The following is a 27,752-nucleotide window of genomic DNA, read 5'->3' as shown; positions in this document are numbered from 1 at the left end:
GAGGAAGTGAGTCGTGTGACCCTTTGGCACTGAGCCCTCCGAAGTGCACAGCCATCCCAGAAATGTCTGTCCTTGTCTTCTGTCCCAAACATCTTGAGAATTCTCACCCTGTAGCCTCATCCTGGGAAGAGAGTAGCTGGAAGAAGGTTAAAGACTAAATGGATTATTATCACATAGTGTTAATGAATGGGCAGCTTTTTCAATTAGCTGTAAAATCAGATGCTAAAACCATATATTTCATATGTGAAAGGACACATTCTATTGCTGAAATCAGTGAAAAGTCAGAGTCATATAATAAATACATATTTGTAAAAATTAAATGTTTGGGATATTGATATTCTTGCAATATATCACTACTCTTTAAAGTGTATGAAAATAATCAAGTATAGGATGAAAGTATAGGTAATAATGGGCATAATACATATTGGTAAGTGTCAAGGACTATTTACATGCTCCTGGATACATCCTACTCAGAAGAAGATAGCTGATCTTTGCAAATACATCACATCCCAAACTGTCAGTCTGAAAAATTAGGTCACAATTACCTGAATATATATTTCTTAATGTGCTTCGGCAGGCCATCTTCAGGATTTTGTATTAGGAATTTAGATTGTATTTATGTTTTACATTTGCTGAAGTTCTTGAAATATTTACATGTGAGTATGCATAGCATTTTGATTAATCTTCTGCAAGCTGAATAAAGAGAATTCTTATTGTAAGAAAAAAATATGATTTGAAAACATTGAACTTTGTGTATGCGAGCACAACATAGACAAAAATACTAATAGCATCTCAAAAAGGGCTCTTTTTTTCCCCATATTAACTAGCAAGGTAACTCTTTATTCAAGGATACCTCCCAAAAGACATTCCCACCCAAAAATCTTTCCCAGTTCCAATTATGAGCTCTTATGCCTAGTTCAGGAGATCTTTAAAATTATGATTTGGTGCAATGTGTGTATACGGTTATTGTAAAATAGAAATATGTAGTCTTGTGGCTATACATCTTACAAGTCCAAAAAACAGCATTTTCTTCCTTGAAGGTCTCTTGCATACAGCTAAACTTATCTTTCATCAAATGTACAAGAAAATTCTGAACAGGGGGAGAAAAGGTCTAATGAAAAAGAAATGTACTCGGCAAGCAGAAAATACTTATTATATGGTATAGTCAACAGAAATTAAGGGCCTAAAGCTTTAAAAACCTTCTAGATTTCCTTGATAAAGGTGTAGAGCATGTCTCTTCATTTAGATGCTGATTTATTTAGATGCTGGTTTGCATCTTGAAATGCAGTTTTTTAAATTTTCTTCCCCTTTTTTTTATCAAGACTTTAAACAACTATAAGAGAGTAGAATTGCCCACAAGCCTGATGAACCATGCTTTTTCTTTTGGTTTTGTTTTTCCTTTGTTTTCCCCTGAAATGAAGCTGGATAACATAACCTAGATGTTGGGGTAGCTGTAGTCTTTTATCTTCAGGATCGAAAGCCATGCAGGTCATCCACAAGGCCCTTCGCTAAGTGAATAACGTATGTCTAAATCATCATATCTAGAGTTCCATGGTAGATTGCAGGATTCCTTGCACTGGTTAATGAAATAGCTAAATTAACTGTACTTAAGTAGCATGTTCTTTTTTATGAATGACAGAAGATGTTTCACTTCTATGGTACTGTGTTTGGTTTAATAGCCTTTTCTACTTTTCTGTAAACTGCAAGCTGCCACTTACTAAACAGCCTTTTTATTTCCTTTTTTGTATTGTAGAGCGCACCGATCTCATGTAAGCCTGAACACTTAAACGATTCTTTTTCTCTCTCGTTTAATGTAGGCATGTCTGATGAGTTTCTAATACTTTAAAAATAATCTCCAGTCAGAAGGTGACAGTTTTCAACCTTCATTTCAACACTAGTACTGCTTTGATACTTGTTCTTTAGTTCTCAGAAAATTGCATTCTAAAATAAAGCTGCTTTCCATTCTGTCAGTCTTTAGCAATGAAAATCTAATTGCTGGTCCTTGAAATCCCTCACAGAACGATATAACTTAGTTATATAACCATATTTTTGATATCATTTTTTTATTATTGTATCCAGAAAAATAAAAAAATGCTAAGGAAATTGGGTAAAGTGAACTTAAATTTCTGAAGTATGTATAATGATGTCAAAGCAGCCATGAAAAGAGCTGTTGCCTTAAAAAACAACTAATTGTATGCTTTTGACTTAGCATCTGGCAAGATGCATTTGGTGAAACAGGCCAGTCTTGAACAATTCTGGTTTAATTTTCATGCCAGGTGAGAATGGGCCTTGAGTTTCCCTGGCCATTGAAAAGTAGATGAATAAAGGAGACCTGGCTGATTACAGGTTTCTCAGATTCCCAATGGATTTTCAATAGCTGCTTGAACCAAAAGTTTAGGGGACTAAGCAGCCATTGCACAAGTAGAAAGGTTGAATGAATAAACAAATGGCTAGAAAAAAAATACAAAAAAAAAAACAAAAACAGAATAAGAATATACTCAGTTCTTGTAGCAAGGAACATTGTCTTTAGAGATCTGCAACAAAGCATATGCCAAGACTTGTTCACATAACATAGGTGTTGCAACACACATGGTTTGTATTGTCGTGAAAATGTCTGGAAAAGGGATTGTGTAGGGGCTAGTAAATCTGATGATAGTTTGTCACTATCATCACTAAAAGGAGCAAGAAATAGGACCAACTGAGCAATTTCAGAAGGGCCTTCTAATGTTGAGTGATGAGACACTAAAATGGCAAGAAAGTCTAAATGAATCTGTGCAGATATGTAAGATAATGATAAATATCCTAACATAAAATTATGGACTGAGATTTGACAGTTGTCAGGCAGGAGCAAGATTGCTTAGTGCTTAGGAGAAGCCAAATAAATTTTAGGGAATGCTATGGAATAAAAAGAACTTTGTGTTTTGCTATATATTTGTCATCAAAAAGTGTTCTAACTTTACTTTTGCAGGTATAAGTCTTATGGGAAGTTTCCTAAATTGCTTGTTTCCACTGTGGGATGCTGGTTCTGTTGTTTCGATGCGTAAATGTTGTTTTTGCCCATTAAGACACCTGCCAGCTTTCTCCCAGCACTCAACTAGCCTCAGTAGCTGTATTCTTCAATATCTCATCCTAGACATAGGCCATACAGGCACACGTCAAGCACTGTGCCATTCCCAAAGTGAACAGTCACTTCATCATGGAACTTTTCAAACCACCGCTGTTAAGTGTTGGTTGGGCAGTGCATGCATCTATCAGAGGGTTTATATGTGAGACCCTCAAACAAGATACACTACTACACAACACATACACTACTCTCACACTTGCTTTTTCCTTCTGAGTTTTTTTCATATGTGTATGTTCATCTAAGAGGAACAAAGTGGAGGTGACAGAGGTACGTTCTGTCTCACGTGCAATGTAGTTTGTGGGGTGGAGAGTTAGAGCAGACACTTCAAAACAAAACTTCAGTTTTATATCACCAAGATAAATATGTTCTTTCTCAAATGCCCATGGGAGTTATACAAAGAAATAACACCAGTACTGGTAAGAAGATTTTTTCCTTATTTTTTAAAACCTAGAGTCAGAGAAGGACCTCCAGAAATGCAACTAAGCAAGAATATTTGGGTAAAGAGGAGCTTGGGGGTATGCCAGTCTCTCAGTCATGAAGTTCTGAAAGTTGGATGAAAGCAGTTAAAAAAAAAAGACTTCCTTTTTTGCTTAGCTAAATCTGCTGTGTGTATGAATGCTAATAGAGGAATTCCCATTTGTATTATTGAATTGCAGTTTCACAGACAGGATCTTGATGAAAAGAGAACTTATTTTTGTCTCCAAAATTTACAGGTAAAAACATGTAAATTTAGAGACAGATGCATAGTAAATAGTGAATGTTTTGTGCTTATGCTACTTTTTTTCTGTTTTTTTTTTTTTTGCTTATTTTTGTAAATTAGTTGAAGCAGTTGAAGAGTATGATGTTAGGACATTTTTGTTGCAAATGAAATGCGATAACTATTCACTGAATTGGATTTTAACTAGGAATATAAAACTTAGTTTATAGACAATGATAGGTAATATACCATTTACAATGTATGAAACTTCAATGAATTCATTCGCTTTTCTAAAAAATCTTTGGTTAGGATTTAAATATATGTCTAAGAAGGATTTTACTCCTCTGGAAATTTCAAAAGTGTTTTAAAATGTGTAATTTTATAGCTACACAGGTCGTGATTTGATAAAATTCCTTTTGCTGGCCAATATCCTGACCTAGATTCAAGCCACCATCTAAGTAGTGATTAAGGCAGTAAGAGAACTCTGCTTTATATGTTAACTGTGATTTCTCTTTCCAGGTAGGACATGCTTGGTGCACATACACATTCCTCTTGTTGGGTCCTTTCTATTTTTTACTTGAGATTCTGACTGCCTCACATATATGCAATCCTTCTCTGTTTGTATCTTGATTTCATGAGCACTGTCGAGAAACTGGAAAACATGTAGCAAATGGACTATAGCAGCCAAGTTCTCTGCATTACCATGATTTGAGTAATTTATGAAAATTCTTAACTGCTTTGAAATCTATAAACTTCTAAGTATGCTATTTTGCAGAACTGTTTCTTTAAGGATATTTTCATGTAATTTTCATTTTCCAGTAGCTTTGTAAAATTCTTCAATAGAAAATCAATCTCCTTTCTCTTCTAATTATTTGTTATTTAATGAACTGAGCAACGTATTGATAATTTTATTTGTTACATATTTTAGTGTACATGAAAGTTCTTGTTTCTGATTGAACTTAGATTAATGTTCATGTAGTAGGTAAACTTTCAATAATTTCCCTAATATTTTTTTCTTCATAATTCTTATAGTAAGTAACTCCCATAAATAGGAATGTCTTAAATGTTTTGTATAATGATGATTTCCTAATGACTGCTAAAATTCTGCTTTAAACTGTTTCTCAGTATTTTCTTTTGAGATTGAATACTGGTTTCACAAAGTAAGCAGACAGATATAATTTCCCTAAAGCCATCAAACTAAGACATCCCTCTACAATAAAAGCAGAGCTATAGATAACTGCAAAGGCAGGACACCCCTTTTTGTGGTAATTGAGATGAATCTTACCCCTAAATGCTGAAGTCAAGGGGAACCAGCTACCTAAAAATCCTACATTATTAACAGTCCTAGCAGGTTTAATAAGGGGGAATTAAACATGTGCTGACAAGAATGTTCTTTATGGATCCTTCCTAAAGCTAGTGAAATCAAGAATTATATTTAATTGCATGGATTTTGTTTAGGAATGAAGTATAAGTATTTATTTCATTGTTACAGATGTTGCTTTGCTAACAGCTTAATACAATTAAGCTACTTTCAGAAATAGGCAGTTGCTACCAAATACATTAACATATATATCAATGTTTAAAATGGCTATTGGTTCTCATGGAGTTACACAGCATCTTCATTGCCTTGATCCATGAAAATAGCTAGTTTCAGTAAGAAAAGAATGATAAATTTTTCTGCTTTATTTCTACTTGTTTGTCTTTGGGGAATGCTGTGCAAGTCTAAAGTTTTTTATTTTTATTATTATTTATTTTTAACTTCAGAGGAATCTGACACATTATTAGTGCCATGGGATTCTGTCTGTTGTCCTGCTATTTTTTAAGCTCATCTTGATATTGCGTCTTTGCCCTCTTCTGGAAGTGTTCCCAGGTCCTGCACAGAACAAGCAGTTGATTTCAGGTGGCACTTCCTGTTAGGGTATTTGAAAATAGAATTTTCAGGTAGTTATCATATTTTTCATAAAATGGAAAAAGATGAGGGTGCTAGTTTTACTGTTTACTAAGTGTAGAAGTGGAGTTATGAATCTTTCTTTGCTTGTCACATTTATTTTGCTAATACGCTATTAAAAATTAATTACATTAATGATGGTGGCTTTTTTTTTGTATGGGTATGGTATAAACAAAGATGAGTAAGGTTTCTCCCACTGTTTTTTGGTAAGCCATAAAAGAATTACTGGGTACCAATTACCTACTCATCCTTACTAGCATAAGGTGAAAATTCATATGGAATTAGCTATGTAAGAGTTAATAGACCATATACAAATCAGTGCCCCAAAAACTGATAATTGTTTGAAAAGAAAGAAAATTATCTAATTAAAGAATATACCACAAGTAAAAATCAGTAAAAAAAGGAAAAAAAAAAAACCCAGAAACAAGACAAGACCACTGATGTAATCCATGAAACCGTAATAATGTTTGGTGTCTCTTTCTGAACGTTGTCAGATATGGACCAAACAAGGCCAGGAACTAAAGTACCTGGAAGTCCCCAGGCAACAGTGACTCGGGATTAAAAACATGGGGCTGGTACACCTGGCTTAGTGCACTGTAGAGTCAGCTGGTGGAAGATAAGCAGTATCCCAAGACTGGTTATGAGAGCAATGGCCTCCAACTGCTCCTTCTGTGGTCAAGGTTCTTATCTTTTAGCAGTGCATTTATCTCCATGATCTCCAAATTTGACCAAACTTTCCTAGAGTATTTCATCATCTGCTCATGTTCCAATTTCTCAATGTATATACCTTCATATGAAACATCCTTACTATCTTCCTCAAGGAAGAAACAGCTTCCTCAACAACACCTTTTTATTCAAGTCCTTCCAAACAGTTTCTGCATGTGCAACAGTGAGGTTCTCACCTTTTATCAGTCACTTGGCTGCCTATGTGGCTGCAGTCAGTGCTACTGCTGTGTGCTGCAGGGTCCTGGGTATCATGAACACAGTACTTAGTTTCTGCTTTCCCGGACTTGTCTGTCTTCCCTGGCTTTCCGATCTTCGGCTAACACACGACAGGAGTCTCATAAAGATTACTACAGAACTCTTACTAATATTCATGAAATTGAAGTAATTTATCTTCTAGCCCTGGTTATCAAAGGACCAGTCTCTTTGATTCAATGTTAAAAATTTGAGGAGAATACAGTTATTCAAAAGTATCACTTTTCTCACTGTGCTGTTCCTTGAGAAAACTTGAATATAGTCTTGGCCAGGTCTGTTCTTCCTGAGCCATTCCAGAAACCTAAAAATAAATCATCCTTTGTCTGCTCCATCCTGTGATAGCCAGTAGATACTTAGGTGGCAAGTCTGTGATCACACGCAGCCACGTATGTATCAGAATATGTCTGCCTTCAGAAAGGTAGCTGCACTTTTTTTTTCCTTCTTCTTTTAGGTCTATCATATGCAAAGCAGCCAAGGAATATTAAGAAGTAAGAACTGCTAACTGTTGATAGTGGATCAGTATGTTCCCAAACTTTAGGAAAAGCCTAAAATCCAAGCACATCAAGCACCACTAATCAGGAAAAAAAGTACATTAGGCATGGACTAGACCTTGTTTAAGAATATAAAATTAAGTAATTGGGTATTGATGTTTCTGCTAAGCCCAGGATGAAGTTTGTTAGTCAGATTTTAAAGATCCTTTGAGGCAAGGAAATCAGTTGATTGTAAAGTCTAACAACCATAATTAAAGAAAAAGCCTCAGAGGTACATGCACTTTCTGAAAATCTGAGAGACTTGGGACTGACTGGTCATACATCACCACTCATCTTCTATGGCCTTTCAAGATTGCAGGGGGCATGAAGGAGCCTTCTCCAGAAAATGCCAGAAATGGTAGAGAGAGCTGTAAGTCGTGGTCAAACTGGGTACTATGGGTAGTTATACTGTGAATAAAAGGGTCCCGTTTTGGGGACCCTTTGCACTGGAAATGAGACAGAGCACTTAAACACTGATTTTGGAGCTTACCTACAGTTAATTGTAGCTTCTTCTGTATTAAAAGGGCTACATTAAGAATTTACTTGCTCATTCTTGATTGCAAGTTGCTAATTAAATACTCTTCTTCTGGGCTTAATATTTCTGCTTGCATTTTGGCAAAGCTAAAAATTTTAGTAGGATCAACAGATTGTTTTTGTATTAATTAACATTTTTTTACAGTCTTTGTAATTAGTAGTAGCTCCAAAAAATCTTCGTTGAATACGGTTGAAGTACCGTAACTTGACTTAAAAGTAGACCAAGGTCTACTTCTATATAAGATCAAATTTTCAAAAGGGATTCTTAGAAATAACCAGCTGTGCAATTCTACTCTTATTCTTTAAAGCTATTTGTGTATCCTGCATAATAGATGATTGGGTGGCAAATTATTATTTTATTCAAGGAGTGGCTGGTAGTGAGAAAAGTTCTTTTTCCTTTCTTTTTTTTTTCTTTTTTTTTTCCTCTGTTACCCTCACAGTGAAGAATTTTTCCCTTACGTTTAGATGGGGCTTCCTGTGTTTACATTTGTGCCTGTTGCCTCTTATCCTGTCATTGGACACTCTCAATACAAAAAAAAGAACAAACCCATTAAAAAGAGCTTTATTCCACGCTCCTGACCACAATGTTTTAGACTTCTAGAAGAACAGAAGACTACAGTTCTTATTTCTTCCTGAGCCTTGCTTGAGCCAACAGTTTCTTGACTCAAGGACTCAAGGTTCAAGGTGTCATACTTGATACAATATTCTCATAATGTTGTAATAGGACAAAATCATTCTGGATTTGCTTTGAGAACTGAGGGAAGTTTTAGGGTTTTTTTCCGCCTCATAATGTTGCTAGATACCATCTTCTTCTCTTAGGATGCTACTCCAGCTAACCCACCCCAGCTGCACACTCTAGTCTGCGCACGTGCTGCAATCTCCTCGTTGGTTTTTATCCTCCTTGAGTCGCCTCTCTGGAAGGCTCTGCAAAGCTGAGCATGTTTATGTGCTCTTAGAAAAGAAACTCCTTGTCCCTTTTATGTCTGTTCTCGTTCACCCACCAGGATGTACTTGGCACCAGTACAGCAGTGGGCATGAAGTACATTCAGCTTTTCTCTCTGACACCTTGCTGCTTAGCCTCTTTGGAAGAACATACAAAATTATAACTTAAGCAACTAAGTAGTTCTTAATCAAGACATGTGAATATACAATCCCAGCAGAAAATATCAATTAACATAAAAAGCAACTAGCCCCCCGCAATAGCTGAAATCTGTTTTATATGTATTCAATTCATGCCTAAGTTCATCTGAGAAGAGAACCAGCCGAGAGACTGAAGAAGGTTCCTGTTCTGGATCAGCCAAGCATACTGGGGAGGAGAGTCCAGGTTGTGTAATCCAAAGGAAAAAAAAAAGATGAGGAGTGTCACAACAACCAAATGGGCACTGACAGCTGAAGGAGAGACTGAAATACAGCTAAAATGATCAGACAACAGGCCCACAGGTAGTTCTCTGGGTACACAGACAGAAAAAATCCTAGAAAGCAGATACATGCATCTACTGTTCTGTGATATGCCAGGCAGCTGGATAAAAAAAAGTATATAACAAATCTATTTGCTTTCTCAATTTGCTTTGTTTAAATTTAGAAGTCAACCTTATTTCCTAGATATTCACCTTATATCTGTCTTAGGAAGGTATAAGATCTCAACATATCAGAAATGGTCTGTAGTCCTGTCACCCAATTAAAAAGTGCTTTCGAGGGAAACACTAGAAAGCTTTGTTTCTAACATTTCTGCTTTTCATGTTATATCAGAGCCTCTTACAGCAGCAGTAATTAAGGAAGATTTTAAAAAAGAAATTCTTATGTGAAAAATGCTATTTTTTGCATAATTAGTCAAACTTAGAAAGGACTAACAGGGACCCAAGGCAGGCATCAATAAAGCTCTGTTTTTTTTTTTTTTAATTCAGTTATCAGAAGTCCAGAGGAGTTTATAGTGACTAATTACCTTTGTATTTTCTGCCAAATTATTAATAAAATTATCTGTGTATTTGCAAGGGACCTGGGTTGTTTTTATGGTTTTGTTTTGCTTTTGTTTTTCCAGTTGGTGTTTATAATAGATACATATTTACATGTGACTTTTACTTTTCCAAAAAGTCTGCAATTTTATCGTTAACTTGCTATCACTGTGCATTTTTACCTATCTGAACTTTTATCAAAGTCTCTTGAAATAACCCATATGGCCAAACTTCTGTTTCATCTGCAGTTATACGTCCTTACACACTTAAATTTACCTGCATTTACTGTTTGCCAGTTGTTCAATAATTGCCATACTTGTTCAACAGTAAAGGACTTTTAGCCTTAATTGACCTCATTATTAATAATGAAAAGAGATATCTCTTACAATGCAGTTCTCAGAGTACAAGAGACTTGGAGTTTCTGTTGCACCTTGTGAAGAAACGGACTCAGTCTGGGGTGCAGAGTGAGACAACTTTATTTCCAAACCGACTTCTTTTTATACTTTCTTAACACAAGTGTTGCAAAGCGCACAACCAATCAGCATCTGGCCACCTGCGCGGTTGTCTGGCTTTGTTTCTTTTCTTCTGGCAAGACACGTCGCACACGAGGCAGGGGGAGGTGTTCCTCAGTCCTCGTCTTTCTCGGCTCTGTCCCCCATCTGCTGCAAAGACTGACACCCTTGTGGTTAACTATCTGCTAACAAGGTACTATTGTCTTTGAACAAGCCTCCACATCTCACCCTTCTTTATTTGTTTTTGTTTGAACAGCCATGACTTAATTAAATGATCTATCCTTAAACACATAACAAGAAACAAAGCAGGCACACTAACAATAAACGAAATATGCCAAACATCAACAGGCTGTCCTACTAGACAGGTTACAAACGGATTTACTGGACTAGATAGTATAACATGTCCTGTCAAATTTGATTGGCCAGAATTACCCATATGTAGGTTTTAGCTTGGGACAGCATCCACTGCTGTGTGGATGATGTCACGGTGGTGTGGATGATGGTGATGACTGTGTTAAAAAAGGCTTAATCCATCGAGCAGGTACCCATCTTGGCCCTGAGCCTGTAGAAACACAAGCATATCCTCTACCCCAGGTTATTAAAGAAAAAGGCCCTTCCCACTGATTTGTCTGTGGGTTTTTGATGATAACCTGGGCTTTATCCTGAACTTTGTGTTGTCTCTGTGAATCAAAATGTTGGTATATAGGGGGGCCCTCTTCTGTCCAGCGATTTAAAAAATTCAACACATAGCAAGCTTTCGCTATGCGTTCCTGTGGGGATAAGCCTACACTCCCCCTTTTTTGTTTTTGTAACATATTTTTAAGGGTGCCATGTGTGCGCTCGATAATAGCTTGGCCTGTGGGTGAATGGGGGATACCTGTGATATGTTGGATTCCCCATTGTTGAAAGAATATTTGTGTTTTTTGCGCTATATAGGCTGGACCATTGTCAGTTTTTATAGTTTTTGGCACTCCCAATATTGCAAAGGCCATAATAAAGTGTCGACATACGTCCTTGGCCTTCTCACCTGTATGTACAGAAGCATAGATACAGGATGAGAAGGTATCAACAGAAACATGTACATATTTAAATCTGCCAAATTCAGGGATATGCGTTACATCTGATTGCCTGGAAAGTGAATACTTATCTGTCCTGGATAATCTGCCAAGGCACACTGAAAAACAAAAGACTGGTGAGTCAAAAAGGTTAATTGTTTTGTATCAAGTGGTAAATAAATAATATTAGGCTCTGTGCCATCTAGAAACATCAAACGCTCTCTTCCTTTTTGAATAACCATTGCAATCATATCAATAGCGGTGGTGACAGTTTTGCCAAAATTATGAGGCAGAAACACCCACTCTAAGATTATTAATGGACATGCGTCCTGTGGTATCCATTGTGCTAATAAGCCATAAGGTTGGAAGCTAGAATAAAAAACAAAAAGACTGACAGGATAATTCTGCTTTCGTCTGTGAACAGTCTGAGTGGTTAATTTGTCCACAACTTTACCAAGCGCAGCTCGCGCGGGAGGAGTGAGCTTTCTTGAGGATGTCAAACTCGTGTCTCCTTCTAAGAGCTTAAATAGAGGATGTAATTCTTCTGTGGAAATTCCTAAGGAGGGACGGATCCAATTAATAGTTCCCAAAAGTTTTTGAAGATCATTCAAAGTCCTTATGTCTGTCTTTAAGGTCAATGATTGTGGTCGAATTTGATGATCAGAAATTCTCCATCCTAAATATCGCCAAGGCGGACTTTCCTGTACTTTATCTTCCGCAATTCTTAATCCTGCAGCTGATGCTGCTCGCGTAATCTGATGCAGAGCCTCTTCTGCTGTTTCCTTTTGCTCTGCAGCAATCAATATATCGTCCATATAGTGATAGATGAGGACATTATCAAAATATTTGCGTATTGGGCTTAAAACTGCTGCCACAAATTGTTGACATAATGTAGGACTATTTTTCATGCCTTGTGGCAGAACTCTCCAATGGTATCTGCTATGCGGTTCCATAGCATTGATGGAAGGTACAGAAAATGCAAACCGAGGTGCATCTTGCGGTGCAAGTGGAATGGTAAAGAAACAGTCTTTCAAATCGATTACTATCAAAGTCCATGTTTGAGGTAACATTGCTGGAGAAGGGAGTCCAGGCTGTAAGGCTCCCATATCTTCGATGACTTCATTGATTTTTCTAAGGTCATGTAACAGCCTCCAGGAATTATTTTTCTTTTGAATTACAAAAACTGGCGTGTTCCAGGGGCTTGTAGTAGGAACTATATGACCAGCTTGCAATTGTTCATCTACTAACTTGTGTAATTGCAGCAGTTTATTTTGTGGAAGGGGCCACTGATCTACCCACACTGGCTTGTCCGTTTTCCAAATCATGGGTGGGACCTGCTGCTGGATAGTGACCCCTAAGAAAAATCCGTGCTTAACTGCATGCCCCATTGACTCAAACAGTCTCTCCCCCACAAGGTGATGGATCCAGGCAATATAAATGGCCTAATGTTTGCAGTTCTTCCTTCTGGGCCAATAATATTTATCAATCTTTTGCTTTGCATTGGAGTACTCTGCCCACCAATTCCTGAAAGCGATGTATGTGCCTTAACTAGGGGTAAACTGTTTGGCCATTGTGAGGCAGCGATGACTGTAACATCTGCTCCACTATCTAAAATTCCTTGTACATTAAATTTTATCAGTCCTGCTTGTAGCGTACAGGATATCTGCGGGCGATTCATAGTTATCTGTTGAGTCCAGAAAATTTCATGCCCTGTGGACCCAAAAGAGCCTGTGCCATGGTTAATGTTTGCAGCGTTTGGTGTCTGTGGTAAAAAGTATACTAATTGTGCTATTCGGCTTCCTGCTGGCACAGTACAGGGTGGTATCGGAGTCCATACCATTATCTTAATTTCTCCTTTGAAATCTGCGTTGATAACTGCAGGTAACACAAACAGCCCTTGTCTCGTTGTTGAAAATCGCCCAATCAATAGTGCTGCCATTCCTCGCCCCAGGGGGCCGTGGACACCAGTTGGAATTAGCACAACTGATGTATCAGTAATTAGCACTTCTATTGTGGTGGCCAGGTCCACCCCGGCGCTGCCGCCTGTGCTGGCGCACAAGCGGCGGCTGCTTCCCGGTGAGGCCGCTCTGAGGGGTGATTTGCTGTCATGGCGCGACCCCCCGCCGCGCTCCGCTTGAAGTTTCCCGAAGGGGCTAGCGGCCGACCTTCCTTATCAAATTTTGATCGACACTGATTAGCATAGTGTTGTCCTTTGTGGCAGCGCGGACATAGTCCAGGCGCTCCTTTGTTTGCTTGTGTTTTCGGACAGTATTTACGAATATGCCCAAATTGGCCACAAGCAAAACATGGCCTTTTCATAGACATTGTTGCAAATGTTTCGGCCATCAGTGAATATTCATACTGTTTGGTACCGACATTAATACATGCTTTTAGCATGTCATCAATAGTAGGATCCTTTAGTGGCCGCAAAACTCTCTGGCAATCAGGGTTAGCATTCTCAACTGCTAGTTGCTTAAAAATGTAGCTTCGTGCTTGTTCATTATCAATTTGTTTCTCCAGAGCCTCATTAAGCCGATCCAAAAACTTCATATATGGCTCATTCGCATCTTGTCTTATGCTAACAAAAGGTTGTCTTTGTTTACCACTCTCCGGAACGGCCTTAAGGGCGCGGAGAGCAAGTGCCTTAACTTGTTGCAAGCCCTCAGGGGGGATTTCTGCTTGTGCTGTTGTAGCACTGTGATCGCCCTCCCCCATTAGCACGTCCACAGTAACAGCCCGTAAAGGACCTTTTTTCGACAGCCGCTGGTTTTCCTCCCCCTGAGCTCGAGCAAGCTCTCTCATTTTCGATTCCCACATCGTGTATTGCATATCAGTCATAATGAGGCGAAACAAAGTTTTAAAATCATGGGGAGTAAAAACCGAAGAATCACAAAGAGATTGTATAAGGTGGGTGGTATATGGTGCGCCAAGGCCATGATCTGTCACCGTACGTCGCACGTCCTTAATAAGATTATACGACAAACCTTCCCAACGCGGATTCTGGTCTGGTGCACAGATAACGGGAAAGGCTTTCAGCATGCCCACATCCCCCGCCTGTTTTGCTCCTCGTTTTACTGAGGCCCATTTATCGTGAGGATCCGGGGGGTATAGGTCTGGCTCCTTTCCAGGGTCAATAGGACCCGGACCAAAAGGATCATCGTCCTGTTCATCAGGTGGCAGTACCGCAAAGGCTTTTGCAGCACGTTTTCTTTTCTGATTCTCATCAGGACACGATTGAGGTAAAGGAGGCGCGGAGGGGATGGCAGGGGCCCCGATCCCGTCATTTATGTTCGACTGCAACCCACTATGAGATTTCAATATTTCGAGTACAACTCGCCATTGTGGCAACAGGTTAGCAGCAGCCTTATCACCGCGCGTGGCACTATCCCACAGTCGGACCCCAATTTGGTCCCATCTTTCCAGATTAAAAACATTCTTACTATTCACCGAAGGATCGTCTTTAGAAGCCCATGCAAGAACCTTTTGCAGCTCTTCTTCACCTAATTTTTTTCTTTGCGGTTTCAAGTTTTTAGGAGAAGCTTCTAAATCGTCCTTTTGTTCCTTCATTAGGTATGAACCCATAGTTCCCAGCCGCTTACCTCTTTCCTTTCAAGAGGCTTTTAGTGTGCACACAAAGTAAGCTTCCTTTCAGCTTGATCCTTACGCTTCCTTTCAGCGTGATTCCCGGGAGTTCAGCTGGGCGGTGCAACCGGAGAGACAGCTAGTCTTCGAGCCCCACGTTGGGCGCCATTTGTTGCACCTTGTGAAGAAACGGACTCAGTCTGGGGTGCAGAGTGAGACAACTTTATTTCCAAACCGACTTCTTTTTATACTTTCTTAACACAAGTGTTGCAAAGCGCACAACCAATCAGCATCTGGCCACCTGCGCGGTTGTCTGGCTTTGTTTCTTTTCTTCTGGCAAGACACGTCGCACACGAGGCAGGGGGAGGTGTTCCTCAGTCCTCGTCTTTCTCGGCTCTGTCCCCCATCTGCTGCAAAGACTGACACCCTTGTGGTTAACTATCTGCTAACAAGGTACTATTGTCTTTGAACAAGCCTCCACAAGTTTCTTCCTTTTTTCTGAAGCGGCAGTCTAACTGACAGTGACCAACTTCAGATACTACAAAGAGAAAGATGCTACAACAGAGTCAAAGCGTAATTCCAGTCCTAGCAAGATATTGTCCTATTTGCTCTAAGTTTGCCCTAGTATCTAAAGATCTGTTTGCTCACTATAGATCAAAAATCTTTGCAGAGAGATACATCCTTTTGAAAAATAGTTGGAGAAAATCTTAACACAGCGCTTTAAATAAAATAATTTTTTCTTATTGTAATGGACTGTAAATTTCTTCTTCTACAGTATTTTGTTTCTAAGGTAAACTCTGCTTTCCATAGCGATCAGAATGTCTTCTTTTGCTTTGAATGCTCTTCGCTTGATAAAACCCTGTTACATTCCTTAAACATATCACAGACTTGAGAATTATGTGAATAAGTGAGATAAGTTGATACAGACAGGTCCAAATGGCTTCTATGACATTTTATTTAGATGAATTAATGAAACTGGTCTTCTCTAGCATTTTGTTGTCTTGTAGTTGGAAGAGCAAGTGTTGCTGAAATCTTGTCAGTGTACATAGCATTTTTCTAAAATTTTAACTTGAAGTAAAAAAAAAAAAGAGCTAATTTGATGGCAGAATAGTGAAAGCACCCTTGACATATGTTTTTAAATTGTTTTTAAGGCATAGGTTTGCAGAATCTTTTAGATAGTCAAGTAGTGGTAGGAGGGGACCCAGGCAAGCTGGCAGAATAATGTTTGCTTAGTTACCTTTCCAGGCTAAGTAGTCAGTTAGTGATGTTCAAAATCCAGTTGGAGGCTTGTGGTGAGGAACAAGACTTCAGGATTTGTGAACTATTTGTGAACTACTGCTTGACTCAGAGAGCTCGTTTTTATACAGAAGAAATGATACCCCCTAACTGAAGTAACTGTGCATTTCACTGATACATTCCAATAGTAGGTTGAATTTTAATGTTATAATAAAGCTCTTTCATTATTTTTCACATAGAGTTTTTCTTAAAATTTCTTTTTCACTGAAAACTATATTAACATGAATATTTGCAGGCAGAATAGAACTCCAGTATTCTGCATTTTATTTATTTGCCTGTGTTCCATAATTTTAATTTCAGTGGATGCTGGACCATGACCTTTAAAATGGTGTCTATTAAAACAGAGGCTGGTTCAAGAATATATTGTGTTCTTTCCCGGTACTCATGAAAAATTCTCCTTTTCTTTCTCTTCTTTGCATTTAAATAGGAAGACAGCTACCTTCAGATGATACAGGACTCACTGACAATCACTCTTGCTTCAGTCCCACTTCATGAGCACTTCAGAAGATACTAACTGAGGTATTTATTTGTTTTGTTTTCCTTTTTTAAATAATTTTTACTTTGTAGAAACTAGATAGGTATAACAGCAGGCAAAAGATGTCTCAGGAATTGAGACCAAGAGATCTAGTCATGCATAGAAAATGTAACAATTTTCTCCAGAAAGAGAGCTACTGGGCGATTTAATCTAATCCCTTTCTCTAGCTGGGCATTATGCCAGGCAATCATTTTTTATGAACTGAGAAATCAAATAATTACAAATATGCCAAGAGGAAACATATTAAAATGCAATTACAATGTTGCTTTTTTGTTTTGTTTTGTTTTCTGGTCCATTTTTTTTATGATACTCTGCTTATCTCCAAGAACGGATAAATAATTTTGCAGGAAATTGTTGGACAAAGAACAGTGACTATACTAAGCCCTTCAAAACTGTGTGACACTTACAGATTTCTACCTCTAATACTTACAAGGAATTTCAATTAAAGAAAAGCTTTGATGTTAATACAACACACAAATGATTCCATCAGAGTTTATCTTCAATAAATCCAAGAGATTAAATATAAAAGCTGCTTAAGGAAATTTTCAAATATTTTATTATTTAAATTATTTGTCATTTTTGTCAGATACGTATGAATTAGTTCGTTTATGTGGAAATGAACTACTCCATTTGTGTACATAAACAGAATCTGATAAAGGATTAATGGCCAGAGAATTCATAAGAGGAAAAAAGTATCTTGTAACCCTGCGTTTAGATGGATTTGTGTCAGTCCTAAATTTATGATCTGCAGCTGTTGAATGTCTGATAGGAGGGTTGTCTTCTAAAGCATACGAACAGCGTGAGTCCCTAGCTAGAATAAAGGAAGCACTGTGCTTTGCAAAGCAAAATTGTCTGAACATACGGATAATGACTACAATACTTCACTTAGCACATGTTAACAGGACTTTTAATCTTCTATAAATCTTACAAATGTATCTTTTAATGCTTTATATATTGTAGACAGCTACCAACACAGATTTTATCTGAAATGTTGTGGATTGAACTTTCTGTTCAAACAGAAAGTCCATGGATTAGTATTTGTATAGTCAGTCTAATGTAAGCAGAGCAGGGCTGGAATATTAGTTTCTGCATTTTAAAACTCAAAGCTAAAATGGCACTGAAGAATATATCTCCCAATTTCTAAAATATAATCTCTAAATATATACTATATATAACTTCTTTTTGTATTTTTTCAAAGCTCTTGATGTTTAAATGCATTTTTTTCTTAAATATCAAGAGTAGCAGGTTTTGGGAAAAACTTATAATTAAATAGTTAATATAATCATTGTATGAAGTTCATTTATATTATTTAAAGTATATTATATGTATTTTTCATTTTTAAAGAGACTGTATTTAACAAAAAATCAGAAAAAAATACCATTTAATTTTGTTGGATATTACATGTTACATAGGCCAAATAGTCTTTTTTTTTTTTTTTTTTTTTTTTGTTACGCGTTGCATATGGATGTAGAAAATAAAGAAGTTCTTTATTTCTAATTTAACTTTGTGTGCTGTTAGCAGCTAACTATACTAGCAGGATATAGATCCAAATCCTATGAGGTGCTGCATATTCTCAGATTTTAAAGAGCAGTTGGGATTTTATGATCTCAGGTGTTACATGATGGGCCCTTTCAATAAGCATTATGTGTTGGTTGTGTCTCGTAATGATACAGTTCATTTCTGGAGTCGGTGCACAACAATTTTAGCAGTAGAATTAGCTGCTTGTGTCACTGGTTAAAATTAGCCATGTCTGTATGCCAAAGCAAGAGGATGGAATGTAAGACACGGCCAAACATGTGAACAAATTTTCTTCCAGTGATATTTGGCCAGGCCTAAAATATCTTCCTCTCCAGTTTTGAAAGTAGTGGAAAGTTAGACAAATCTCTCTTGGGAAGAGACTGCTTTAGTTAATTCAGAAGTCCACATTGTTTCAGATCACTACGGTAAGTAACAATTATTTTATTTACTTTTCATGTGCGTATCGTAATATTTACACATCAATGATTAAGTTGTTTTAGTCTTGCTCTGTATTTAACATATGATTACATTCAACTTCTTTTCCGATTATCTGTGTAGCATTTCAGCTGATTCTGTAGTCCTTTATAGTAGTCATTTATAGATGTAGTCATCATGTTGCTATCTATGTACTTTTTTGTTCTAAAGCCAAATTTAAGTCTTTATTTTGTATATGTAAGTGTAATTTTAATCTCTGTTAATTTCAATATACTTATTTTTATGATTAAATGCAGTATTGAGTTGCACAATGTAGACTTGCACTTATATATCAAAATGCTAACTTCTAATACTTGTTAATTTTTGTCCTATATCAGATGACTATACAGAGAGATTTCTGTGCTCTCTTATGTAAATAAATCATTTGCAGCAGCAAACTTCTGATGATTCTAGCTGTACTTTTTTCTTAGTTTCTCTGTCACATACTGGAAGTTTAATTTAACCAGGAATTGGCTCCTTGCTTTTGCTGAATACTTTTTCTTTATCCTTTGCAGTGTGATACTAAACTTGTAAATATCTCTTGGATTATTTCCCTACCTAAGAGTCAGTCTCAGTGACTTCTTTCTTAACCAGATATCAGTGGGTTACTGACTCACTAGCAGATGATCTAGTGAAACATTTTTGGCATCTTTCTGCAAGTTGTTATCACCGACTACAAAATCATGCATCAGAGTAAGCACATAAATTCCTAAAACAGGACTTTGGCAAAGTGTAGGAATGTGTCCTAAACACCTGTTTCTTAGTTTTGCTTTATGGAGATATGGGAAGATTCTTCATATCTTAAATAGGAATAATATATTCTTAAGAATATATTCTTAGATAGTATATAATAGAAGAATATATTCTTGAATATCTGCTTGAGAATCAGGAGTTGGCAGTGTCCTCCCCTCTTCATTCTGAAGGGGCCTTGGTAAGTGTGGCTGATGTAATTTGTGTTTGGTGAGATCAGCTCCAGCTCATTTTGGTATATCGAAGTGAGTAATCCTCACATAAGCCATGCTAACTTTGTGCAATAGAGTCCTAAAAGTTTATGGTCAGTTGAAATCTTGGTTGTTCTGCTTACCATGCATAGTCAGATCTGAGGCCACACTAGCTGAGCTGAGTCAGCTGGTATTTATCTGCTTCTGAACAAATTGTTAATTAATGATGTCAGGAGGGATTGCCTTCTTACTTCCTTATTTTTTTCAATTCACCTTTTTTATTTGTTACAATAATTTGAAAATCTTTTCGGGATATTTAGAATATTTTCATTGTCCAGTTTTTGTTATTTCCCTTATTGTTTTTGCATTAATTTATTTTAAATTTTCTAGAGAGTGGCAAAAATGAATTAGAGAACTCTGTGTGCTTGAAGGATGGAATGCTGTTTTATTTTTTCTTTCCCAACTTTATCATGATAGTAGAATCACCTAGCCACATCTTTCATTCAGAGCAAACTCATGGATCCAGATCCGTCTGAGTTCAGATTCAGTTAAAAGCAGGAGCTGATAGAGCCTTCTTCAGTTTGATGTCTTTCTCAAATACTATCATTTTTGTCTCTCAGCCTTGCTATGTCATTCAGAATCTACTTGCAAATCAGTGCTATATACTGCTGCCTGCATTGTACTGTTGTATACATCAGTTGATACATAAAAAAAATTAAGATAATTTATAGCATAAACAGATATTTCTAGTCTCTTGGGTGGGTGACTAGAGAGGGTGGGGAAAACCCAAAAGAAAATAAAGGAGAAAAATAAGTACAAAACAGTAAGAAATAATTATATATTAGGTTTGAATTTTACTTGGGAATGTAAGGATAGAAATGGACAAATACGGAGTTTAAAGCCAAAAAAATACCAGGGAGGATCAGCATTCTCTGTGGGTTGAAAAATCACAGGAGGATATTTGGGAGACTGGTAGAAATAACTGTAGTTATTGCTTGTCTGAATGAATGTTTTTACATTAGAAATAAGAAAATGTTAAGATGGGTTTCAATGTGCAGAGAAAGAAGGATTTGGTTTGGGCTTGAATGCAGACAAAAAGAAAGAGAGAGAGAAAATGCGAACACTACCAAAAGTCAGCATGAACGAGGCTGTGTCAGGTTTGTTTCCCTCCCATTTCCCAAAGAGTGTGTCAGGAAGCCTGGTACCTTCACACAAAGCCTCAAGGCTTCTCACGTGTATTTCAGCTCCACAAAAATGCAATCATATTTAAGACTAAAGAAGTGAAAGCGGACTCAAAGAACTCCCAGAGCCAAGTTTTATGCAGTATGGATGGATGTAGTATGGAGTTTTTTGTGGATGGAGCCAAGTTTTATGTATGATGGACAGCAAGACCAGGACAGAAGATAATAGTCCTAAGCTTCTCATGCTGCATATCTTTGCAGGATATTTTGGCTATTTTTCTGATCTCAAATGCTCAAATATGCAAAAAGGGCTTCTGTACCAAGAACTTTTTCTGACATACGGTTTGGTATGATAAAAGACAATTCTTTTTCACACAAGTATTTCCTTCCTTTACCATTCTACTTTCAGTTTTGCCGTGTTCCGGTAGGTACTTTCCACTTAATCAGAGTACTGAAAAGTAAAGCTTCTGAAAACTGTTATCTTGTATAAACATAGAACTTCATTATGAAATAGTGTATTTCTTTTTCTATGCAGTTTTTGCAAAATATTCCATGTCATTTAATAACTAGACTCAATGTATGTGTGCAGATAATGCTGTGAAAAACAGAAATGTTATATGGATTGTTATAACAGAGAAGAAACTATTTATATTTGATAAAAACACTTTTTGTGTTTATCTGAGTACCTGAATTGTATATTTCAGTGATGTTCTCTTGATAAAAGCCACTCACAATTTGTAAAAAGTACTTACTTTTTTTTCATCTACTTTAATATATTTTATTTATTTTACTGGATCGGTCCAAATCACCTACGAACCCAAACCAATTTCACCTATAAACCAGGAGAAAATGCAGAAATTTAAGGTCTGGCATCATTTGTCTTCATTTTTTACCAAAAAGGACCCATAGAAATGTGCATAAACTACTCCAGAGTTTTAGTGTAGTTTATCTGACTTAAGAAAACCTAATTTGTCATTGTTTCTCTCATAGAGAAACACCTTAAATGTTGTTCTGAAATTAATGCAATGTTGGTGTATTGTAGTTGTAAAGGTCATAGAGTTTTATTCAGAATATAAATGTTTGGCTCTTTATGTATGGTTTGCAATGGAGCGTATTTGCCAACCAGATTGGATGAGGATGCTTCAGAATGTGGATAGGACCTTCTATTTATGCCTCTATGGAACTTGTTTTTCCAAAGAGTCTTTGCAAAGTGCACGCTGCCTTCATAAGGGCCTGCAGGTTCTTCAAACCTACAAGAAAGCGTTTAGGAGGTCATAGGTCAAGGTTGGCCTTAACACTTGCAATTTGTTTTCACAGACTACAGGTCCCAGATCCCCAAACCTGGAGTCACTCTGCTGCTCATTGCTTATGGTCAAAACTTTATAAACTGCATTGGCATGGGCCTATAGGTAGCAAATAGCATAGTGGTATCACTATTAGACTTCTCTAATACTATATTATCTTTTAATCTTTTTATCTTCCGGCTTACTTTTAGGTATGGACAAAGAGAAAAATTTCTGACCACATAAACAGTGACATATCAAGCACAGTTGTTTGCAAATCATTAGTAAAGGAGCTGCTTGAGAAACAGGAAAAGTTATAAATGTGCCATAGAAAAGTCCTTCCCCGTGCATGCCCAAAGACTGACTTTAGAAACTCAAGGTATATTTTGCAGACACTGTAATGTACTTGCTATTTCATCCTAATGGGAATTATTTTTGAGTTTCCTGAAGTAGTATCTTTAAAATGAAGAAACATGTCAAAAATAAAGCTTACTTTTCAGAATGCAGCATTTGATTGATCGTAGAATGGATTCATAGAATCATAGAATCATTAAGGTTGGAAGGGACATCTGGAGATCATCTAGAGCACGTGGCAGAGGATTGCATCCAAGTGGGCTTTGCAGATCTCCAGAGAAGGAGATTCCACAACCTCTCCGGGCAGCCTGTTCCAGTGCTCTATCACATTCACTGTTAAAAAAAAATTTCCTTAAGTTCCGGCGGAAATTTTGGTGTTTCAGTTTGTGGCCATTACCTCTAGGTCTTTCAGTGGCCACCAGTGAAAAGAGACCAGCACCATCCTCCTCACTGCCTCCCTGAGGTATTTGTATACACTGATTAGATCCCCTCTCAGCCTTCTCTTCTCCAGGCTGAACAGGCCCAGCTCCCTCAGTCTTTCCTCACAGGGCAGATGTCCTAGGCCCCTGATCATCCTTGTAGGCCTGTGCTGGACTCTCTCCAGCAGCTCCACATCCCTCTTGTACTGTGGAGCCCAGAACTGGACACAATACTCCAGATGCGACCTCACCAGGGCTGAGTAGAGGGGCAGGATCACCTCCCTCGACCTGCTGGAGATGCTCTTCTTAATGCACCCCAGGATCCCATTGGTGTCCTTGGCCACAAGGGCACACTGCTGCCTCATGTCAACTTGTCGTCCACCATGGCACCCAGGTCTGTCTCTGCAGAGCTGCTCTCCAGAAGGTCAGTCCCCAGCCTGTACTGGTGTCTGGGGTTATTCCTCCCCAGGTGCAGGACCTTGCACTTGGCCTTGTTGAATTGCATGAGGTTTTTCACCGCCCAGTTGTCCAGTCTGTTCAGGTCCCTCTGGATGGCAGAGCAGCCCTCCGGGGTATCAGCTACTCCTCCCAGTTTGGTATCATCAGCAAACTTGCTGAGGGAGCACTCTGTGCCTTCATCCAGGTCATTGATGAATAAATTGAACAAGACTGGACCAAGGACTGACCCCTGGGGGACCCCGCTAGCTACAGGCCTCCAACTAGACTCTGCACCGCTGATCACCACTCTCTGAGCTCTGCCATCCAGCCAATTGTTAATTCACCTCACTGTGCGCTCATCTATCCCACACTTCTGGAGCTTGCCCCGGAGGATCTTATGAGGGACGGTGTCAAAAGCCTTGGTGAAGTCGAGATAGGCGACATCCATCGCTTTCCCCTCATCTATCCAGCTGGTCATTCCATCATAGAAGGCTATCAGGTTAGTCAAGCGTTATTTCCTCTTGGTGAATCCATGCTGACTACTCCTGAGCACCTTCTTATCCTCCATATGTTTGGAGACAACAGCCAGGATGAGCTGCTCTATGACTTTTTCGGGAATGGAGGTGAGGCTCACTGGCCTGTAGTTGCCTGGGTCCTCCTTCTTGCCATTTTTGAAGACTGGTGTGACACTGTCTTTCTTCCAGTCTTCTGGCACCTCCCCCATTCTCCAGGACCTTTCGAAAATGATGGAGAGCGGCTTAGCAATAACATCCGCCAGCTCCCGCCGCACTCTGGGGTGCATCCCATCAGGGCCCATGGATTTGTCAAGTTTCCCTAGGTGCTCTCTGACCCAGTCTTCCTCTACCCAGGGCAAGTCTTCCTCTCTCCAGGCACCTTCTCTGGTTTCTAGGGTCTGGGATTCCAGAGGGCTGCCCTTGGTAAACACTGAACTGAAGAAGGCATTCAGTAGCTCTGCTTTTTCTGTCTTTTGTAACCAGGGCATCCATGCTGTTCACCAGCGGGCCCATATTTTGCCCAGTCTTCCTTTTACCCTTGATATATTTGAAAAAGCTCTTCTTGTTATTTTTAACATCCCTTACCAGATTTAATTCCAATTGTGCCTTAGCTTTCCTTGTCACATCCCTGTATTCCCTGACAACATTCCTTTATCCCTGCCAAGGAGCCTGTCCTTTTTTCCACTTCCTGTATAGTGCCTTCTTCTGTTTGAGTTTTGCCAGCAGCTCCTTGCTTATCCACGCAGGCCTCCTGCCCCGCCCCGCCTGACTTCCTCCTCAAAGGGACGCACCACTCCTGAGCGTGGAGGAAGAGCTACTTGAATACTGACCAGCTCTCTTGGGCCCCTCTTCCTTCTACGCCATGGGATTCCTCCGAGGAGGTCTCTGAAGAGGCCAAAGTTGGCCCTCCTGAAGTAAGTCCATGATTGCAAGGCTGCTTCGTCCTTGTTGGATCCTAATCTCAACCAGCTCATGGTCACTGCAGCCGAGGCTACTTCCCCCCACCCCAACCTTCACATCTCCAGCAAGATGTTTTGAACAGAACTCCTTTCTGTTTCTCAATATGAGGTCCAGTAGCCCACCTCTCCTCATTGACTCATTGGCTCGTTGATGTCAACTTCAATTAAAAAAATAGAATTTAAGTAATAATTACTTATTTACATTTTGGAGAAATGCTTTTCTATAAAAATACCACTTTGAGATGTAAGGAATATATAAATTATATAATATGTGAGATTTTTTTCTTTTTTTCTTTGGAATGCATGCATATTTAACATGCATTTCTGTGTTTTGTTTGTGCTTCATTTATTTTTACAGCCAAATGGCAGATTAGCTGTGTGTTTTACATCTATTAGTTCCTTGCTGTTCATTTTAGTCCAAAGAGAGGCATATGTAGGAGAAGGAATACTCATTTGTTTTACTATGTACTTCTGCTTTTGTTCCATTATTGCTTTGCCATAGTCACGGAAGAAACACAGAGTCAGTTGCTGCCTAAACATTTAACATCAACATCCCCAAAAAAGGCTTCTGCAGTGCACGGCTTTTGGTGATTTCCTTATGTGTCTAATACACACTTAATCTGTGTTCTCTTGTAAATCTCAGTTGTAAATACAAGTGAGTACTAGAGGTGTTACGACCAGGGCTCCAGCACAACAGAAACTCATCAGTTTGTGGTCACTGACAATAAATATTCATCAGGAAAGGGCAGAGGTGCAAAATATCACATGAGGCACAGTATACATAGGAAAACATTGTGCTTCCCTCTGTACTGAAATGTAAAGTGAATTTTCAGTTCTTCAGTTAAGCTAGATGTATGTGTTTCAAAATTTTCACAATTCAGACTTTGTAGATGAAAGGTCTAATAATTCTTTCACATTTGTTTAAGCATAAATTTGTGATAAATCACTCAGTTTAAGAAGGCAAGATTAATTTTAACTCCAATGAAGAACTTTTTTACGTTAGGGAGACAGAGCCCTGGAACAGGCTGCCCAGAGAGGTTGTGGAGTCTCCTTCTCTGGAGATCTTCCAAACCTACCTGGATGCCACCCTGTGCCACGTGCTCTAGGTGTCCCTGCTGGAGCAGGGGGTTGGACTAGATGATCTCTAAGAGGTCCCCTCCAACCTCAACCATTCTGTGATTCTGTGAAGCTAACTGCTTTCTAATACGCAACATTATATCAAGTCTTTCTGATGAAAATTAAAAAAAAAATCCATCCTCTCTAGATAAGCATCTGCATAAAGTCTATTCTTTGTGCATTTTCACTTCACTATTCAAAATAAGCTTCACAGAACTATCACTACTATATCCCCATCTGTTACTTGAAATCCTTCAGCAAGTCTTCATACACTGCTTTTCCAGTGTAAGGAATGTAAAGGAGAAAGTATTTATCCATTATTTTTATCAGTTTTGTAATTGTTACAAGTCAACTGTACGAACTGGTAGGAAGCCGCTAAGGAATTAACAGCTTCTTTCCCAGAAGTAATATTTTCATAAATATAAGAGCAAGCACAAGCAAAAAAGAAAAACTTATGCCAGTGCATATTTACATATATATTTAAATAGAGCTGTTCCTCTTTGCTGCCACATAGAATACTTCTTCACAGCATTGAATACAGGAAATGAGAACATCAAAGATAATGTTAAAGGGCTTTTGCTAAAAGCTGTCCCCCAAGAAAAGTATGACTTGTGAAACATTTCTTCCTATGAAGAAATATCTTTCAATTCAGATTAGTGTAGCTTTGCTATGCTTATCTAGAGAAGATTTTTTTTTTAACTACCATCAGAAAGACTTGGTATGATGTTGCATGTTATAAACTGGTTAGCTTCTCTAGAAACACTTTAAATTGAAGTTAAAAACACACATAGCATATATTTTTCATCCTTTGGACAAATAAACTCAGAATTTTAAAGGGAAAATAATTTTTAAGGAATTGCACATAATACAGTTTACTTATTTGTCATGATATGATGTTATTGCCATACAAAACTGAATATCATATTGAATACAAAGATCTCCATCATCTCTACAAAAAGAATTTATATATTCCAGAGGTCTCCTCAATTGCTTGTGGCTTGCAGTATTGCTCTTACAGCAGATATTAGAGTGGTTAAAGGGCCCATAATTGTGAGATTTCTCCCAGCTGTCTGAAGGAAACTTTGTCTGCTTGCTGTTCTTAGCCAGGCAGTTTGCAGTAGACTTCTGGCATGACGTCACCTGCCCTTTTAACCTTACTTGTAAGCTCTTAAATGTCTCATCATCTTTTTCAAAGCAAAGTTGCCTGCATTTGAATTGAACCCTTTACTCACAGTGCAGCTTTTCTCCTTTTTCCCTATTATTTCTCTCTCCCAAGTACCTGTATCTGTCCATTGAAGCACTCCAGTACTATGCAACTCTGTCTCAGTAATTCCAGGGGAATCAGCTGCTCCATAGCTATACTTGGACTTTTAATTGCTCTTCTTTCCTCGCCATGCTGTGTGTGTTCAGATGTTGACACGAGTTGGGCCCTAGTCATGCTGCTTTTATAGGAAAAGAACAGTAACCTCCTCCATCCCAAATGCCTCTGCTGCCTGCCATTTGTTCACTACTGGGAAGGATATAGCAATCCTCTCCAATGTACCGGGCGAGCCGTGAGCCTTACTTGTTAATTTAGCAAGCCTTTTGGTAAAGGCCCTCTTTCCCTACTTCATAGAATCACAGAATGCTTAAGGTTGGAAGGGACCTCTAGAGGTCACGTAGTCCAACCCCCCTGCACACGCAGGGTCACCTAGAGCACGTGGCACAGGGTGGCATCCAAGCGGGTTTGGAAGATCTCCAGAGAAGGAGACTCCACAACCTCTCTTGGCAACCTTGACCTGACCACTTGGTAAGATGGATCACATATCTCA

General features: G+C 38.4%; 1 protein-coding gene across 2 annotated transcripts in view; it reads left to right on the top strand.

The window, feature by feature from the left end:
• Positions 1-27,752, top strand: part of SGCG (sarcoglycan gamma) — a 114,845-nt gene that overhangs the window by 15,466 nt on the left and 71,627 nt on the right. The window contains exon 2 of one of the 2 annotated variants that reach the window (XM_088522287.1): positions 16,636-16,727. The gene's annotated coding sequence lies outside the window, so the exon portion shown is untranslated. Of the gene's footprint in view, positions 1-16,635; positions 16,728-18,606; positions 18,687-27,752 lie in introns of those variants that run through there. The other variant, XM_088522288.1, reaches the window with a different exon arrangement.

This window comes from Tinamus guttatus, unplaced genomic scaffold (assembly GCF_059628265.1).
Source record: "Tinamus guttatus ecotype Peru unplaced genomic scaffold, ASM5962826v1 Tinamus_guttatus_pri_ptg000150l, whole genome shotgun sequence".
NCBI classification, from domain to species: domain Eukaryota; kingdom Metazoa; phylum Chordata; class Aves; order Tinamiformes; family Tinamidae; genus Tinamus; species Tinamus guttatus.
This window is presented reverse-complemented; position numbering and strand designations above follow the sequence as displayed.